The 12,574-nt window shown below is 44.8% G+C and overlaps 1 protein-coding gene across 2 annotated transcripts in view; it reads left to right on the forward strand.

Annotated features, from left to right (window-relative positions):
• Positions 1-12,574, forward strand: part of LRMDA (leucine rich melanocyte differentiation associated) — a 1,241,311-nt gene that overhangs the window by 586,955 nt on the left and 641,782 nt on the right. The window lies entirely within an intron of this gene.

Genomic DNA, 12,574 nt, shown 5'->3' on the forward strand with positions numbered 1-12,574 from the left:
ACTGAACTGGGGTGGATACTTGCAAATCGGGTTGGACATGGTCCCTGTCCCATGTGGGGCTCACAGTCTCAATCCCCATTTAACAGATGAGGTAACTGAGGCTCAGAGATGTGAAGTGATTTTCCCAAGGCCACAGAGCAGATAAATGGTGGAGTTGGGATTAGAACCCATTTCCTTCTGATGCCCAGGCCTGTGTTCTATCCACTACATCATGCTAGTTCCCCATTGTAAACCAGTGACCATGCTTTCTAGGATTTAGGTGGGTACAACAGGATGAGATTTGCAAAAGTGTTGTGAGCTCATATATGCTTAATTCTCTACCTGCTATTCACATTAGTATTTATTCCACCCTCACCCCCACAACCCTTACGTATGTGTATTTTGCTGCCTCCCCTACCTGAAATTTATTTCAACATCTGTCTCCCCTGATAGACTATGAAGTCTTTAAGGTCAAGAATCGTGTCTACTCAGTCTATTGTACTCTCCCAAAGCTCTTAGTACAGTTTCTGCCCGTGGTAAGAGGTCAATAAATAACACTGATAGATTATTTGTGTGGGGATGGTCGAGTTGGAAAAAAGAAACTCCTGAAGTGAAACCCATTTTTTGTATTCCTTTGGGATCCTGGGGAAAATTGCCGTGGAGCCTGGAAGGTTAGTTCCTTCCCTTGTTTCCTTGTCTATGTTGATGGATGAAATTCCTGACCCTTTCAGCACTTTCCAGATAGAGCTTTGGAGAAGCCCCTCTGGGGCGGTGTCACTGCTTCAGGAAGTGAGATCTTCCAGAGAATTCATGGTCTGTGGAATATTTGCCCAGGTCATTTAACTCAGCCTCTGGGCTTCTGAGCAGACAGCCCCCGAACCTCCTAGGAAGTTTGCTTTGGATCCCATCCCTGGGAGTCTTCAAAGAAGGTGGACCACCCTATCTCTGGTAACACAACCCCATATCTCTTCAAGTCAAGAAATGCTTTCCTATGTCTAACCTAAATCTCTCTTTGCTGCAGTTTACGTCCACATTATCTTGGCCTGTTCTGTTGGGGATTAGGGAATAGTGCACACTGTCACTCATGCAGTACAAATACGCATATGAATAATATAGGCAGAGGTGGTTGGGGTGGAAGGGCTTGGCTCCTTTCTGGAATTAGAGCCCATAGTGGTGAGAGAGAGAAATTATTACCTAGTTGATAAATGGCAAAATGCAAAGGTCTGAACTCTTAACATCACCATTTTATTCAATAATGTTATGTTTTTACCTGTTACTCTGCACACTGTCACTGTTCTTTTATGCTTATGTCAGTGTGATAAAATCATATATCTAGCTGTCTCTTCATTTCCCTACTTCTAAAAAAAAAACCAGGCCAAATTTTTCAGTATGCCCTACTTTCCCTGGCTCTGCTTCTGAACTGCTAGCATTTGTTGGCGGTTTAACCGAGCTGAGGGTATTGTCCTGGGTGATGTAGGGAACTTGAGAGATCGTCCAGTCCACACTTCCCCTCCAGGTGGGAGCTCACCTGCTTAGCTGCCCATCATGACTGAAGGTGATGTTACTGACAGTGAAATCCTATGCACGTGAGGGTGGCTGGACTGAAAAGCCTGATGTTCAAGTGACAAGGCAGTTCACCCAGAGTAAAGATTGTCCCTGGCTATCTGCTGTTTGGAGTGTCTGAAACTCATTTCCAGTCTTCCTCTTGGTACCCCAATCATCCAGCAGGGTCTTTTCCAGGAGTGTAGCTCCTGTCCTGTTGGCTGGATGCCAAGACCCCATCTCACAAGCCCGCAACCTTGATGTCATCCTCGACTCTTCTCTCTCGTTCACCCCTCACATCCAATCCATCACCAAAACCTGCCAGTCTCACCTCCACAACATCGCCAAGATCTGCCCTCTCCTCTCCATCCAAACTGCTACCCTGCTGGTTCAAACTCTCATCCTATCCCAACTGGATTACTCCATCAGCCTCCTCTCTGATCTCCCATCCTCCTGTCTCTCCCCACTAAAATCTATACTTCACGCTGCTGCCTGGGTCATCTTTGTGCAGAAATGCTCTGGGCTTGTTACTCCCCTCCTCAAAAATCTCCAGTGGCTACCAATCAACCTACGCATCAGGCAAAAACTCCTCACTCTCGGCTTCAAGGCTTTCCATCACCTCACCCCCTTCTACCTCACCTCCCTTCTTTCCTTCTACAGCCCAGCCTGCACCCTCCGCTCCTCTGCCACTAACCTCACCGTGCCTCGTTCTCGCCTGTCCCGCCATCGACCCCCAGCCCACATCCTCCCCCTGTCCTGGAATGCCCTCCCTCTGCCCATCCGCCAAGCTAGCTCTCTTCCTCCCTTCAAGGCCCTACTGAGAGCTCACCTCCTCCAGGAGGCCTTCTCAGACTGAGCCCCCTCCTTCCTCTCCTTCTCCTCCCCCTCCTCCTCCTCCCCCCAATCCCCCCGCCTTACCTCCTTCCCCTCCCCACTGCCCCTGTACATATGTTTGTGCATATTTGTTACTCTATTTATTTTACTTGTACATATTTACTATTCTATTTATTTTATTTTGTTAATATGTTTTGTTTTGTTGTCTGTCTCCCCCTTCTAGACTGTGAGCCCGCTGTTTGGTAGGGACTGTATATGTTGCCAACTTGTACTTCCCAAGCACTTAGTACAGTGCTATGCACACAGTAAGCGCTCAATAAATATGATTGAATAAATGAATGAAAAGACCATGACTGATCCTCCCAGACCCAGAGATGAATCTGTGGTGTGCATTTGAGGCCCCCCACACCCGGGAAAGGGAATTTACACAAGCTTCTCGCTGTAAACCAAATTGCCCAATACTAGTAGGGTTGGAAGGAACTTGACAGTTTTCCCTCCACCTTCTTTCCCCTCTTCCCACACAGCAGTTTCTAGCCAATTCTTTCCTGGAACTTGGGGTGAGGGGAGGAGGGAGAGAAAGGATAGTTTAGGTGACGTGGCGGCAATGGGAATGTAAGCGTCATGGCACCCCCTCCGGCTAAGTACCCTTGGTAATTGCCTGTGGGGTGGGGAGGGGGGCACACATGGTCTGTACCGTTCTACAACTCTGTTGCAATTGCACTTTCTGGAACCTGTCCATTTATTGTAAAATTCTTTATTTAATAATAACTGGCATTGATTAGCCCGCAGCTGTCAGGTGTGATAAATTAGTGATAGCACGCCAACCTCGGGTCCTAATTCCTATTTACTCCTGGAAATTGTCTTGGCATTTCAGCCCTTCTTTCCATCTTGTGAAGCCAGAGAGCTCTGGAGGAGAAAGGATGCTTGACTACCTCGACTCCGCAGTCTTTGAACCCAGGACTTGGAGATGAAGGAACATTGCATTAATCCTTGCACCATTTAGCCCCCTTATCTAATAGCCCAGGCTTATTCTTTGTTACTAACAACAATGAAGGGTGCCTTTAAGAAATCTCCAGTGAGCACCGAGGCATTGCAGATTAGGTCAGTAGAACTGCTGCTAGGTTGAGCATGATGGATGAGCGGGAGAATGAGTTTCTGCTGCACGGTATTGTGAAATCTTTTCATTGTCACCAACGGGCCTATGAGGAACTGATGAATGAGGGAGCAAGTGTCAGAAACGCCCTTCCTTGCCCCGGTACAGTTTTAATATCTCCCAGAGCTACAGGATGAGTATTGATAAAAGTAAAGTTTAAAAATAGCCATGGAGTGATAGGTAGCAATGATTTAAGGAGAAGAGCAATGGGGTTAGAGAGGGTTCATTTTCCAAAAGCAGAGAGTGAGAGAAAGAGCGAGAGAGGAGAGAGGAGAAAGACAGCAACAGCAGGGGAGAGCAAATGTGTGTGAGGGAGAACGGGTGAGTTTGTGGTTTGGGAAAAGAGCAGGAGTCTTTTTCTAAAAAGCTAATGTGATGAGGATGGTGAGCTCTTTGATGGATGAGTTAGTTCCATCTGGTTGCAGTATATGTAATAAATAGCTGTGCTCATGTTTGACCTCTCTCACTTACCAGACACATCTTTCTCTTTTGGGATATCCAGGAGGGACCCTCCATTAGAAAAAAGGAATGACCATGATACAGAGTTTGGGATATTTATGGTTTTGTACAGAGGGCAAAGGGAGACAATATCAAAGTTACAGGTTTATAAACTGGAAAACAGAGACCATGCTGCTTTGTAAAGGATGATGTTTTATAACAGAAATTCATTCTAAAGGCTGTCTTTCCTTTGTCTTTGGGGAAAAGAGAAATCACATTGATGAATTAAGGCGGGCATGGGAGATGATCCTGTTGGGTATTTTAGATGCATTTTGTGCCTCTCCACATCATCATCATCATCAAAAGGTGCTTATTTAAAGGTACTCAGGGCAGCGCATGGGTCTAGGAGCTGGTGAGTTTACAATGAGGGACCGACTATGAAGACTTGTTCCTTTCCCACAAGGTGCTTACAGTGTAAATGGGGAAAAGGTCAGAGAGAAGTGAGACTTCTGGCTTCCTTCGCCAGGCGTGTCTGTGTGTGTTGGGGGTGTTTGGATTTTAGGAGTGGGGAGGAAAAAGGAGGGGAACAAAGACCTCTGCCTCTTGAGCAGTCAGGTCTCTCCAGGTGACTCTCGGGAAGAGGGAATTGTTCTGGGATGCCTGTCTTGGGCCACTGCCTGCCAAAGCTGATTCCTAACATGTAAGCTTGGTTTGGCAGGGAATGTGTCTGTTCTATTGCTATATTGTACTCTCCCAAGTGCTTAGTACAGTGCACACAGTAAGCACTCAATAAATACAACTGGCTGACTGATTAACTTGATGATGTGAAGAGAATACATAGATGGGGTTTGGAATCCAATGCCCCTCAGAATTCCAGGCACTGAAATTGAGGAACCTGGGCTGTCACTTTGGGAATTTAATCCTCACATTCTCTTGCCTGCCATCTTCTACTCGGGTGAGGGTGTCTCTTGGTGCGGCTGTCAGCAGCAGGGGGAACGCGGGAGTTGCCATCATCATCAGGCATCCCTCTCACAATAATAAGTGGAGTGTTTATGAAAGACTCACTCTGTGCCAAGTTTGGAGTTAAACCCTAGCACACATAAGACATCATTAGGTAGTGCTCAATTCCTATCCTAGATAAGGCTCAAATCTAAGGCCTGGGGGAGAGCCCCACTTTACAGCTGTGGAAACTGAGGCATGGAGGGGTTAAGTGATTTTCTCAAGGTGGTACAGCAGATGAGAGGTAGGCCTGGAATTAGAACTGGGATTTTCTGACATCCAGGACGAAGTTCTTTCCTCAAGTCCATGCTGCCTCATGGCAGTCTCTAGAGTCCTAAGACGTTCTGGGAGGAAAGCTTGCCCAATCAATCCTTCTCCAATCATGATTACATATGGGGTAGATACAGGACAATCAGGTTGTCCACATGGAGCTCACACTTTTAATCCCCATTTTGCAGATGAGGTAACTGAAGCACAGAGAAGCTAAGTGGCTTGCCCAGGGTCACACAGCCGACAAGTGGCGGAGCTGGGATTAGAACCCATGTCCTCTGACTCCCAAGCCCAGGCTCTTGCCACTAAGCCATGCTTCTTCTGTAATGATGGTATTTGTTAAGTGCTTACTTTGTGCCAGGCACTGTTATGCTGCTTTTCATATAAACCTCAGGTATATAAGATAATCTAGTGAAAAAGAGATAGTTCAGCAGGAAATAGCAAGTAACAGAGATGGGTATTGGAAGCGGGTAGCTGAATTCAAGAGTGAATGTCCCTCCTTCTGATCGTATGGTTTAAAGGAGTGCCACAGCAATTCATTCATTCCTGTCGATCAGCAGGGGTGAGGTAAAAGAGCCCGGAACGAAACCTAGCTACTACAGAGAGGACTCCTGTTCCTTTTTATGCCAATCTTCTTAAAGTTTCTTGCTTGTGGAGATAAAAAACCCTCCCGCGATCATTACACTCGAGGCTGTTCTGTCTGCCGCAGTTTTTTCCTAGTAGTTCCCCACCATTCCATATTGTTTGACGTTGTGCTTCACTATGTCCATCATATTTATTTTCTGTCTTCCTGGCTTACTTATGTCCCATTTTATTGCACCAAGAGCCAGCTTTTTGTGTTTCCAGTTATTATTCGCTCTCTTTGCCTGTCTGGCCCAGCAAATCTGTGCTGGAATAAGCATTGCCTCCTTACTGGTGAATCGACTAGGTGTCAGTACTTGCCAAATGATGCTGAGCGTGGTAATGCAGTTAAGTGCTCAAGAATTTGGATGAGCCTTCCACTTTCAGTTTCTGATTCATAGACTTACAAAATGTTAGCCACAACCACAGAATAGTGTACCTTCAGTTTGGAATGAATCTTTGGGTCTCATTATTGCCGTAGTCTTCTATCAGTGAACTTGTTGGCCTTCTTGAGTTTATTTCAGCTTCTTTGTTTCTCTGTCCATCATTGGATAGTAGTTTATCTAGGGAAGCAGAATTCTATGAAAGTATTAAGTTCAGGTTTGCCATTGGAGCAAATAGTTGTGTATAGTTTTCCATGTACAGGCTGTTATGTGACTTTGTTATCCGTAAGTTGACTCTGCTTGGTGTTTCATAAGCATCTCGAGGTGACCTTAAGAATGCGTGAACATATGTGTGTACTGTAGGTTGGAAGACAGTGTTACTGATCATGAGATTTTTAACCACGGGTGCAGGTAGTAGCCAACAATGATAATAATACTGTGGTATTTGCAGTATTTACTCATGTCCTAGTGGAGAAAGCATGGGCTGGGGAATCAGAGGACCTGGGTTTTAATCCCAGCTCCAACATGTGTCTGTTATGTGACCTTGGGCAAGTCGCTTAGCGTCTCTGTGCCTCAGTAACCTCATTTGTAAAATGGGGATTAAGACTGTGAGCCCGATGTGGGACATGGATTCTGTTTAATCCGATTAGCTTTTATTCACCCAAGTGCTCAGTTCAGTGCATGGCACATAGTAAATGCTTAGCAAATACCATGAAAAATAATATTTGCGGTTAGGTTTACCACGTGAAAACCATCGTGCTAAATGCTAGAGTAGATACCAAATAATCAGGTAGGGCACAGCCCTATCCTTCATGGGGTTCATAATTTAAGGGTGCGGAAGAACATGTGTTTAATCCCCATTTAACAGATGGAGAAACTGAGGCCCAGAGAAGTTGTAACTTGCCCAAGGTCATATAGGAGGGAAGTCACATATTTAGGATTAGAATCCATGTTTTCTGACTCTCAGGCCATCACTCTTTCTCCTAGGCCGCACTTTTGATGCCAATAAGTGACTGACAGTCTCTTCTGAGTTGTGTGTAAAATTTTCTCTTCGAAGTAGAGTTCCCATTGTTATTAGACAGGCAGCATGGATTAGTGGAAAGAGCACAGGCTTGGGAGTCAAAGGTCGTGGGTACTAATCCCAGCTCCCCCACTTGTCAGCTCTGTGACTTTGGGCAAGCCACTTAACTGCTCTGTGCCTCAGTTACCCCTCATCTGTAAATTAAGACTGTGAGCCCGAAGTGAGACAACCTGATTACCTTCTAACAACCCCAGAGTTAAGAACAATGCTTGGCACATAGTAAGCATCTAACAGATACCATCATCATCATTAGAGAAGCAGCATGGCTCAGTAGAAAGAGCCCGAGCTTCGGAGTCAGAGCTCATGGGCTCTCATTCCAACTCTACCACTTATCAGCTGTGTGACTTTGGGCAAGTCACTTAACTTCTCTGTGCCTTGGTTACCTCATATGGAAAATGGGGATTAAGACTGTGAGCCCCATGTGGGACAACCTGATTACCTTGTATCTCCCCCAGTGCTTAGAACAGTGCTTGGCACATAGTAAGCACTTAACAAATACCGAAATTATTATTATTATTATTATTAACATTATCCGTGATGACTGATGCTGATTTGTTTCTCCTCTTGGTTCCATGATCCTCTATTGTAGCATGCCAGGCTGACTTATCTTTCTCTCATCAACAGTCCATTGCTATGACACAATCTTCGTGGTGTGCTCTTAAAATATTTCTTCTCTTCCCCCTGGTTACATTTTCCCATTTTAACTTACCCTAGAGTTACTGGTTTGTATCCCACTGTCATCCATTCCCCTTCCATATCCTATCCCCCCCACCCCCCCCAAAAAAAAGGTGAGATGTGATGAACTGTTCTTCAATTCTAGAGTCTGACTGTGACCCAGGACTTAATTCTTTATGGTTCTCTTTGTTGTTATGTATCACACATAGGAAGGCGACTTGGCCTAATGGGGAGAACATTTGTTTGGGAGACAGGAGACTTAGTTTCTAGTCCCAACTTGGTGAGCTTGGGCAACTTACTTAACTTCCTTGGACCTCAATATTCTCAACTGTAAAATGGGAATAAATAAGTGTTCTCTCTCTGCCTCATATGGGACAGGGGCTTTTGTCAGATCTGTTTACCCTGAATCTCCTCCAGCCCTCAGCGCAGCAAATTGTATGTGCTTAATAAATGCTATAATTATATTATTTATCATTGTTAACAATCAGGTAATATTGGTGAATGTAGAAATCAAATGTGGCATCTTTAAGTGAATCTCCTGCATAACTCTTCCACAGATGCTTTTTCTTATTATCAAGTGCATCATCTTAGATTAGACTAGAAGGAAGAATATACCTATTTTATGGGCTTGCTTTACTCCAGTGGCCATAGTGAAAAGGTCTGTCAGGGAATCTTCAAATGTTGTTTGACCAGCCATGATATTGTATAGCCTAGGTAGCTCCCCACAGCTAAGTCTGCTGGTGGTGTCAGATGCTTTTGAAAGTCCGTGCAATGCAATGAGGAAATATTTGGTGTGGCTATCTGCATTTCTATCACTTGATGGTATTTACTGAGAACATACTGTGTGTGAAGCACTCTATATGCACTTATATGTATATGCTACCTGCACATCTATCAGTTGATGGTATTTACCAAGTGCTTAGTGTGTGAAACACTGTATATGCACTTATGTGTTGCAGTGAACTCATCTGTTGCTCTGCATTTTGGCCTGAAGCCACCTAGGGAGTGCATGGTTAGAATATTCTGGATCAATTCAAGAACCATTCATTCATTCAGTTGTATTTATTGAGCGCTTACTGTGTGCAGAGCACTGTGCTAAGCACTTGGGAAGTACAAGTTGGCAACTATATTTAGCAGTGAGTACCTTCTGTGTGCAGAGCACTTGGGAGAGTACAGTTGATGTAAGAAACAAAATCCCTGCCCACAAGGCACTTATTATTTAACTGGGAAGACAGATACATAATGATTTACAGATAATCAATCAATCACTGGTATTTCTAATAATAATAATAATAATGGCATTTATTAAGTGCTCAATATATGCAAAGCACTGTTCTAAGCATTGGGGAGGTTACAAGGTGATCAGGTTGTCCCATGGGGGGCTCACAGTCTTAATCCCCATTTTACAGATGAGGGAACTGAGGCACAGAGAAGTTGTGACTTGCCCAAAGTCACACAGCTGACAATTGGCGGAGCCAGGATGAGAACCCATGACCTCTGACTCCAAAGCCCGTGCTCTTTCCACTGAGCCACACTGCTTCCCTACTGAGCCACTCTCTTTATAGAGTGCTTATTTTGTGCAGTGTACTGTGCTAAGCACTTGGGAGAGTACAATGCAACCAAGTTGGTAGACATTTCCCTGCTCATAAAAATCTTCCAGTCTAGTGGGGCAGACAGACAGAAAATTAAGTATGGAAATGTACATAAGTGCTGTGAGGCTGAGGGTGGAGTGAATATCAAGTTCTTGAAAAACCTACCTGATTTAGTGGTAGAATGAATATGAGAGTTGAAAGAGTGAAAATCCAATGTTAATTCCAAGGTTTGGGCTTCAGAACCTGGGAGGAGGGTGAGGAGTGAAGAGAGTTGGTGAGGAGAAGCTTTAGTAGGGAAGATGAGATCAGTTTTCCACATTTCTTCAGCTTTGGCATCCCTCTTCTAGTTGCACATATTTCTCAGCTTGCACTGTTTCTCATAGTGTAGGTTTGGGGAGGTCTCCTCCTTTGTTTTGATAATGAGGAGGTGCAAGATTTGACGCATTTATTGCTTTGCTGCAAAAACATTTTCTGTATTTATCAGGAGAGATTACCAGTTCAAGACAGTCCCTTCCCTTTATGTCTTCTTTTAAAACATGCTGGTCTCACTATTTCTCCTTGAATAGTATTGATTTTGGCCAAAGAAATCTTTTTTATGGTATTTGTTAAATGCGTAGTATGTGCCAGATACTATATTGAGCACTAGGGTAGATACAAGATAATCAGGTTGGATACAGTCCCTGTCCTACACAGGGCTCACAGTCCCAAGCCCCATTTTACCGATGAGGTGACTGAGGCACAGAGAAGTGAAGTGACTTGCCTAAGGTCACACACAGTAGACAAGTGGCAGAGACAGAATCAGAACCTCCTGCAGACACCCTGGAGGCCAGGGGCCAGGGATAGAGATTGGGGATGATGATGATGATGATGATGGTATTTGTTAAGTGCTTACTATGTGCAAAGCACTGTTCTAAGCACTGGGGGGATACGAGATGATCAGGTTGTCCCACGTGGGGCTCACAGTCTTAATCCCCATTTTACAGATGAGGGAACTGAGGCACAGAGAAGTTAAGTGACTTGCCTAAAGTCACACAGCTGACAATTGGTGGAGCCGGGATTTGAACCCATGACCTCTGACTCCAAAGCCCATGCTCTTTCCACTGAGCCATGGGATCTTCCGAGAGCAGTGAGTCAAGAGAGTCAAATGGAGCTCAGTGCTGGGACCTGTTGTCAAATAACTGGGAGCGGGACCCAAGTAATAATAATAATAATGGCATTTATTAAGCACTTACTATGTGCAAAGCACTGTTCTAAGCATTGGGGATATTACAAATCAATCAATCAATCAATCGTATTTATTGAGCGCTTACTATGTGCAGAGCACTGTACTAAGCGCTTGGGAAGTACAAATTGGCATCACATAGAGACAGTCCCTACCCAACAGTGGGCTCACAGTCTAAAAGGGGGAGACAGAGAACAGAACCAAACATACCAACAAAATAAAATAAGTAGGATAGAAATGTACAAGTAAAATAAATAAATAAATAAATAGAGTAATAAATATGTGCAACCGTATATACATATATACAGGTGCTGTGGGGAAGGGAAGGAGGTAAGACGGGGGGATGGAGAGGGGGACGAGGGGGAGAGGAAAGAAGGGGCTCAGTCTGGGAAGGCCTCCTGGAGGAGGTGAGCTCTCAGCAGGGCCTTGATCCAGTTGTCCCGTGGGGTGGGGATGGGGGGCTCACAGTCTTCATCCCCATTTTACAAATGAGGGAACTGAGGCCCAGAGAAGTTAAGTGACTTGCCCAAAGTCACACAGCTGACAATTGGCAGAGCCGGGATTTGAACCCATGACCTCTGACTCTAAAGCCTGGGCTCTTTCCACTGGAGCTGCGGGTGCAAAGTTGGAGGGTGACAAAACCGGGTTGCAGGGGGTAAGCCAAATCCCTGGAAGTAGTGGAGGGGATGGGATAATAATGGTAATAATAGTAATTATGGTATTTGTTAAGCACTTCTATGTGCCAGGAACTGTACTGAGCACTGAGGTAGATACAAGGCAATCGGGTTGAACACAGTCCCTGTTCTACAGAGGGCTACCAATCTCAAACCTCATTTTACAGATGAGGTAACTGAGGCACAGAGAAGTGAAGTGACTTGCCCAAGGTGTCACAGCAGACAAGTGGCAGAGCCGGGATTAGAACCCATGACTTTCTTGACTGCCAGGCCCGGGCTCTAGCCACAACACCAGGCTGTATGAGGAGAGAAGAGTGGCAATATATTGTGTAGTTATCAATAGGTCAATAGGGCTCAGTAATCATGTCAGGAGTTAGGAAAATAACAAATTACATTTATGTTTTTTGGGCAAACATACTCCCCAATACAATGGAGCACAATACACCTACAGTTCCAAGGAACACTCTCCCCCACTATAAAAGCCTTATTGAAGGCATATCTCCTCCAGGAGGTCTTCCCTGACTAAGCTCCCCTGCCCCTTTCTCTTCTCCCACTCTTTTCTGCTTTGCACTGACATGCTCCCTCTGTTCTTGCCCCCCTCTCAGCCCCACAGCACTTCTGTCCATATCTGTCATTTATTTTTTTACATTAATGTCTGTTTCCCTGCCTCTAGACTGTAAGCTCATTGTGGGCAGGGAATGTGCCTGTTTATTGTTGTTTTGTGCTCTCCCAAGCACTTAGTACAGAGCTCTGCACAGAGTAAGCGCTCAATAAATATGATTGAAAGAATGAATATGAAGCCTGTCCAAAAAGCAGATATATCCAATAGGAGACAGCTTTATTTGGCACAATGAACTTAGAGCTGAGAGTCAGAAGACCCAAGTTCTAGCCCCAGCTCTGTCACTGGCCAACTCTTTGAACATGGGAAACTCTCTTAACTTATCTGTGCCTCAGTTTCCTCATATATAAGGATCTTGTACTTGGATCAGCACCCTCTGGGCATTTGGTATTCACCCCAACCTCAGCTCCCAAACACTTAGGTACAAATCCGTAGATTATTTATATTAATGCCCATCTCCCTTTCTAGACTGTAAGCTCAACTACCAACTAT

The sequence above is a fragment of the Tachyglossus aculeatus genome, chromosome 3 (assembly GCF_015852505.1).
Source record: "Tachyglossus aculeatus isolate mTacAcu1 chromosome 3, mTacAcu1.pri, whole genome shotgun sequence".
In the NCBI taxonomy this organism is placed as follows: Eukaryota; Metazoa; Chordata; class Mammalia; order Monotremata; family Tachyglossidae; genus Tachyglossus; species Tachyglossus aculeatus.